Genomic DNA, 7,364 nt, shown 5'->3' with positions numbered 1-7,364 from the left:
CATGAAAAATGTCTCCTTACTCATTGATTTTTTGATATTTAGTTATGAAAATTATGTTTAATGTTGTTCAAGGCTTAGAAAAGAGAATAAAATGCTTATATTGTTAAAATTTCAATTTCAACATAGTATAAAAAATTAAGTAAACTGAGTACTGCTAAGTGTACAACCGGGTAGGTCAATCACTCAACTATCATCAATGGGAGCATGAGCTCCATTTTTGGGGGGAACATTTGAAAATATATTATTCTAAAGGGTCTGGGGTCCGCTGGACCCCGGGTGGCATTTAAGGGTTAAGCTTGCCCAATAAAAATTGGCAAGAAAGTGCCTCTTTTTTGACCCATCAAGGTAGAATATGAACCCTTAATTATGTATACACAAAATTATGTATAGATGTTTGGGTTACGCTCCCAACACGTATAATTTTTCGAAAAACTTAGCAGAGAGTGTAATACAAGAATATTCTTCCTTTTTATCTTGCGCGATTGTAAGACCTTCTATATAGGTATATAGCCTTTCTTCTAAGTATTAGAACTAAATTTTTGCTTTAACGTGTTATTGTGTATGTTGATAACAGTAGACAAGAATAAGTAGCAAAGAATAAATATATACATATTTTAAATTTTACTATATTTTAGAAACGTATTTACTTCAATTTTTGCATTTATGTAATATAATTAGTCAAATATATTGTTAAACCATATTATTGCTTATAATACATAAATAAATTTGCTGATATATATTTGTTATAAGAAATTATACTAAACAAGATTTGAAAATATGTTTAGAGAGCTTTGAGATTTTTTCTCTTTCATTATTTTGGTTAATAATGTATTGGTAAGGAATAATTTAATAATATTAGGAGAATTAAGTAGTAATCTAACATTAATAGACAAATATAACTCATATTTTATTTTAGTGATGCCATCGCTAAAAGAACCAATGCCAGGATGGATAGATAACATTTATGGTCCAATAGGAATTTGTGTTGGTAGCGGAAAAAAAATAATACGAGTAGTCTATTATGTAATAAATGCTATTGAAAATATAGTACCAGTGGATATATTGTTATCAAAGCTATATTAGTCGTATCTTGGAAGGTTGGATTGACTACGTATGATCATTAACGTATACACATAATGTATGCATTTACAACTTTATTAAGTTATGAACATAAAAGTTTTTTTTTATTTGGAACTACATCAATTTATTAAATTGACTACAATTGGCTAACATCGTCATGACAATTCGACCATTGGTCGAAACTCATGGTCAAATAAATGTCTTGACGATTAATCTTATACCAAAACTAATGGTCGAATTATTGTTTCATGACGATGTTAGCCAATTGCAGGTGATTCAAAGAATTTTAATTGTTTATTATTTGTTGGCGGAATGAAAATGTACTTTTCGGTTTACTTGAATTTACGTTTAGAATATGGCCCTATATGAATTTTATTCAATCTATTTTATTAAGTTCAAAGATTGAGGAATGCTTAGTCGCGCACTAACGATCCTATAAGTGCCTATTATAAGATGAATGCAGCTTATGCGATATTCATACTGAATGAATGAATTATACATAAATTCACGCGAATAATGTTATTAGGCAACCAAGATCCAGTCTTTGACCATAAATAGCTTTCTCTCTAAGTTGATTGTACCTATATTATATCGATCCTATTTCATTTATTATTATAAGATTAAGAATTTTAAAATATATTTACATTTGAAAACATAATTCAATAATTTGTCGAAACATGATTAAAATTTGTTAATAATATTTTCTGTAATATCGTATTATAATATCGCACAATTCACGTAAATTTTCGTCTTAATTTTGAAACTTGACGCAGATCTTACAAAACTTTATGTAAATTATAAACATGTTGTTAATTATATTTAATTCATTAATTAGTTTATATTTTTGTTTGTTTTCAGCTTTAGAGCAGGTTCCATATTTGTTTTAAACTGTACAAACCAGGCACACGTTACATGACACGTTTTAAATTTGTTCAACATTGTAGCAATTGAGATGCCTTTGGAAGGACTAGTCTGGACTACTCGCCCAACACTAACCGATAATTTTACTCTGTACTATATCGACCTATGTAAGTCAAAATCAAATACTCTTAACTAGTTTAGCGAATTATTTACACATTTGATAAAATCGATAACATTTAGATGTAAATTGAAATAGTATATTTTTTTTTAGAAAAAATATTTGTTCTTTATCATATAAATTAACCTTGAATACTTAATTGTCTATGTTCTTTCTCTGTCTATTAACTTTCTCTTTATTTGTTTATTCATCAAATTTTTTCTGCATATATAAATAAACAAAATTACTTTATTTTGTAAAGAGAACATTTGTATATATGTACATAGAGGAAAGTCGCCTATTATGAGATAGGCTTCTAATATGTGATAGCGAGGTTTCTGCTAAACTAATAGGTTCTATCTGTTGGTTCCATTATAAACTGATTGCCCTTAGAATAAAACCTATTTGGTGGAAAATTCATTATTTGATCGTGCGTGCACTCGCCTACTACATTTTTCAATTCTGCACATAAACTTCCGGCAATCACACAAAATAGATGTGGTATCTCATAATAGGGGACTTTCCTCTATAACTATATATATATATATATTTGTATACAAAAAATTTGTTTTTTTATTACGTTTTTCTTATTGCGAATTTTGAATCTACAGATTTAGTAGTATAGTTTAGTTATAATGTTAGGATTTTGACACAGGATGAAACTGATATTTCTCGGATAGTAATATATTTCTCAGAACAAGAACTCGTTACAACGGCATAATAAACGGAAGACAAGTTTGGCGGGAAGCGCCACACCACTCAGAGAGCAAGAACTAAAAATTAACATAGAACGCATTCTCACACCAATAACGTACTACAGTCATAGATTATAAAATATATAACAGAACATTGAATATATGCAACACTTCCCCTTAATCTATGACAATTGACCTTTGTCTACATTCAGCCCTAGAGCTCGTACGCAATTTAAGTGCTTTACATTTGATAGACCCTTGGTCAATACATCTGCTGGCATCCGCTCAGATGGTACATATCGCACTTCAATACGGCCGTTTTCGATACATTCTCTAATGAAGTGGTACTTAACATCTATATGTTTTGTACGGCTATGATGAACCGGATTCCCTGACAACTTAATGGCGCTTTGATTATCATTAAAGATGATAATCCTCTTTCCCTTTTCTTTTTCTAGTAGATCGGAGATAAGGTTTCCTAAATATAACGCTTCTTTACTCGCTTCTGTTAATCCTACATATTCAGCCTCAGTAGAGGACTGGGCAACTAAATTTTGTTTTTTACTTTCCCATGAGATAAGACATTCACCCAATTTAAACACATATCCTGTATAGGATTTTCTATCGATTCTGTCGCCTGCCCAATCAGCATCAACCCAGCCTACGAGATTAAAATCTTTATCCTTACATTTCTTAAACTCCAGACTATAGTGAACAGTTCCTTTTAAATAACGCAGTACTCGTTTCGCACAGTTCCAAAGCTGTTCAGTGGGGCAGTCATTGAAACGACTTAATGCACTAACTACATAAGATATGTCCGGTCTAGTGTTTATCGCGAGATACATCAAACAACCTATTAGATTCTTATAAGGTATATCTTCAGTCTTCTCTTTAGCTTCAGATATAATTTCTAAAAAAGTCGTTTCCGTCGGACTTCGAACAGGATTACATTCTAACATCCCGAATTTCTTAAGTACAAAACCGATATACTGTTCCTGATCAAGATGTAAAGTCCCGGCAACTTTATTTCTACTGATTTTCATTCCCAGGCATTGGCGTGCTTCTCCCAAGTCTTTAATTTTAAATTTAGTACTAAGTTGAGCAACTAAATCTTTTATTCCTTTTTTATCATTATAGAGTATATAAAAATCATCCACATATAGGCATATGATAAGAATAAGGTTACCTATTTTCTTAAAATAAACGCAAAGCTCTATTTCTAAACGTTTGAAATCAAGTTCTATCAACGCCTTATTTACCTTTTTATTCCATGATCTAGATGCCTGTTTTAAGCCATAGATGGATTTTTTAAGCAAACACACCCTGTTCAAAAACTCAGCGTTTTCAATTCCTTCTGGGAGTGACATATATACTACTTCCTCAAGCTCACCATGCAAAAAAGCAGTAGTTACATCGAGATGATTAATTTCTAAATCAAATTGTACAGCTAATGTAAATAAAATTCTTATTGTAGATCGCCTGACTACGGGTGAGAAAGTTTCGAAATAGTCAATACCATAGCACTGATTATAGCCTTTGGCTACGAGTCTAGCTTTATAACGCACACTTCCGTCACATGCACGCTTGACTTTAAATATCCATTTGCACCCAATTACTTTTACATTCACTGGTGGCTTTTCTAATTCCCAGACCCCATTATCTTGCATCGACGACAGTTCTTCTTTCATGGCCATTTTCCATTGTTCTTTGTCTGTCCTCTGCATTGCTTCCTCTACACTGCATGGATCATCCACGTTGCTTATGGCCGCATACATCACATAATCAGGGTACTGCTTAGCTGTTCGATTTCGCTTTGGGTATCTTCTTTCAGACTCAGGTTCCGGAATAATTTCTTCCTCGCCAGTATTGTATGTTTCTTCCTCGCTGGTATTATTAGTTTCTATCTGGATGTTGTCTGGTGCCTGGACATCTTCCAACTGTTCTATTAATTGTAGATGTTCCTCTTCATCATCATTCATTTCCACTCCCACGGAGTTCGAATCGATTACTTTTCTTACAGCTGGTTCTTTCATGTCTTCCATATCAGACTCTTCCTTGATGCTAGTATCAAGATCTCTTTCATTCTTCTTGTAGTTTTCCAGAAAAATCACGTCTCTTGCTCTGATGATTCTTCTTGGCTTCTCCGGATCAATAAACCTATAGCCTTCTTCGCAGTATCCAACAAATATGGCCTTTTTGCTTTTAGAATCCCACTTCGTACGTAGCTGATCGGGAACATGTATATAAGCAGGACAGCCAAAAACCTTTAAGTGACCAAGGTTTATCTTCTTACCGGACCATTTTTCTTCAGGTACCATCTGAGTCACTGCTCTGTGCGGTGCTCTATTTTTAAGGTACACAGCTGTTTCACACGCTTCAGCCCACATCTTCTTTCCTAGACCAGAATCCATGAGCATGCTTCTTGCCATTTCGCAGATTGATCTATTTGTTCGTTCTGCAACCCCGTTTTGTTCAGGGGTATATGGTACCGTCAACTGATGAGCAATACCATTTTCTTGTAGAAAAGATTGAAACTTCTTATTAGTATATTCAGTTCCATTGTCCGAACGAATTGCCTTAATTTTCAAGTCAGTTTCATTTTCTACCTTAGCTTTAAATAATTTGAACTTTTCAAATACCTGCTCTTTGGATTCTAAGAAATAGGCAAAAATTTTCCTTGTATAGTCATCTACAAAGATGAGCATATACCTTGCTCCTCCTGCTGATACTTCCGACATAGGGCTGCAGACATCTGTGTGAATGAGTTCCAGCTTTTGCGACGTTCTTTCTTCACCAGCACTGATAAACGGGAATCTATGCTGCTTCCCCTGAATACAGGATACACATGGTTCATACGATTCATTTCCAAAAAAGATACCTTCCACCATGCCATTCTTTAGCAGATCCATCTCTTTCTGACTCAGGTGTCCAAGTCTTCTGTGCCATAGCTCTCTCAAGTTTTCTCCAGCAGAAGACATTAACGCAGCATTCTTGGGTACTGGTTGAGCATGGTCCAGTTTGTATATACCACCTTCTTCTGATCCAGTCAGTACAGCCTCCCCTTTTACGCTGCATTCCGCCTCTACAAAGAACTGACAACCTGCAGAACTAAATAATACACATAAACCATTGTTCACAGCTTTAGAAACAGATAATAAGTTTGCAGCTAGTTTCGGTACATAAGTAACATCTGAAATTACTCTAAGATCCCTAGCATTTACATTTATCACTGCGTTTCCTTTTCCGGCACTTGACAGTTTTTTATCATTGGCACAGGTAACCTCTAAGTCCTTACTTCCAACTTCTTTCATGTCATGCAGCCAGTCTTTTCTTAAAGTCATGTGAGATGACGCACCAGAGTCTATGTACCAAACATTCGGATTGAAGTCTGACGATGAACCTAAAGCTGTCAAGAGAGTCCACTCTTTATTCTTCTTTTCGTCGCTTTCTTTGGCACTGGGATTCTCTTTGGATTTATCTTGCTGTTTCTTCAATTCAGGACATTCATTCTTGAAGTGTCCTTTGCCACCACACCCATAACACTTGAATCTCTCTTTAGAATTCTTCTTGGTTGCTTTCTTGCCTTTGGTGTAAAGAACAGATTCCCCCGGAGATACTTCTTGCAAACTATTTCTCAAATCTTCTTGTAGCAGCTTTCTCCGCACCATTTCTGTCGTTATTTCTGTTCCAGAATTTTCCAAAGCCATTTTCATCGGCTTATATTCTGCTGGGAGACCACGTAACATTACCACTGCGATTAAATCATCATCCAAGCCTTTGTTAATGTCTGTCAACTTCTGTGCCGTTGACATAATCGCAGTAATATAGCTTTGCATGCTACTATGTTTTTCAAGTTTCTGGTCCAGCAAATAGTCGATCAGGCTTATTCTTCGGTTGACACCTTTGTCTTCAAATACCTTTGCGAGTTCATCCCAGGCATCCTTCGCCTTGCTGGCATTCATAACAAAAGGATAGAGGTTAGTTTCGACACCTAGACAGATTGTGGTTAGAGCTTCGGCATCCTTTTCCGGATCAGGAGTCGCGCCCGCACGATATGCCTCCCCAGTCACATATCCCCAAACCTTCTCCCGCATCAATGTCATCTTCATGGCGAATTTCCAGGTATTATAGTCTTCTGACCCTTTTAATTTATTGATGCTCGGCAAGATTATGCTTCTAGCCGATGCCGACGCTTGAGGCGTTTCGTTAGGCATGTTTCTTTAGTCCACGCGGTCAGATAACCTCACTTTATATATATACCACGGCTTAATCTTATTCAAACTGTTTTCTGTCCAAAAACAACTTCCGCAGTGACCACAGATATTCTAGCGTCTCTGGGCCCATAACCTGTTAGGATTTTGACACAGGATGAAACTGATATTTCTCGGATAGTAATATATTTCTCAGAACAAGAACTCGTTACAACGGCATAATAAACGGAAGACAAGTTTGGCGGGAAGCGCCACACCACTCAGAGAGCAAGAACTAAAAATTAACATAGAACGCATTCTCACACCAATAACGTACTACAGTCATAGAATATAAAATATATAACAGAACATTGAATATAT

The sequence above is a fragment of the Temnothorax longispinosus genome, chromosome 9 (assembly GCF_030848805.1).
Source record: "Temnothorax longispinosus isolate EJ_2023e chromosome 9, Tlon_JGU_v1, whole genome shotgun sequence".
In the NCBI taxonomy this organism is placed as follows: Eukaryota; Metazoa; Arthropoda; class Insecta; order Hymenoptera; family Formicidae; genus Temnothorax; species Temnothorax longispinosus.
This window is presented reverse-complemented; position numbering follows the sequence as displayed.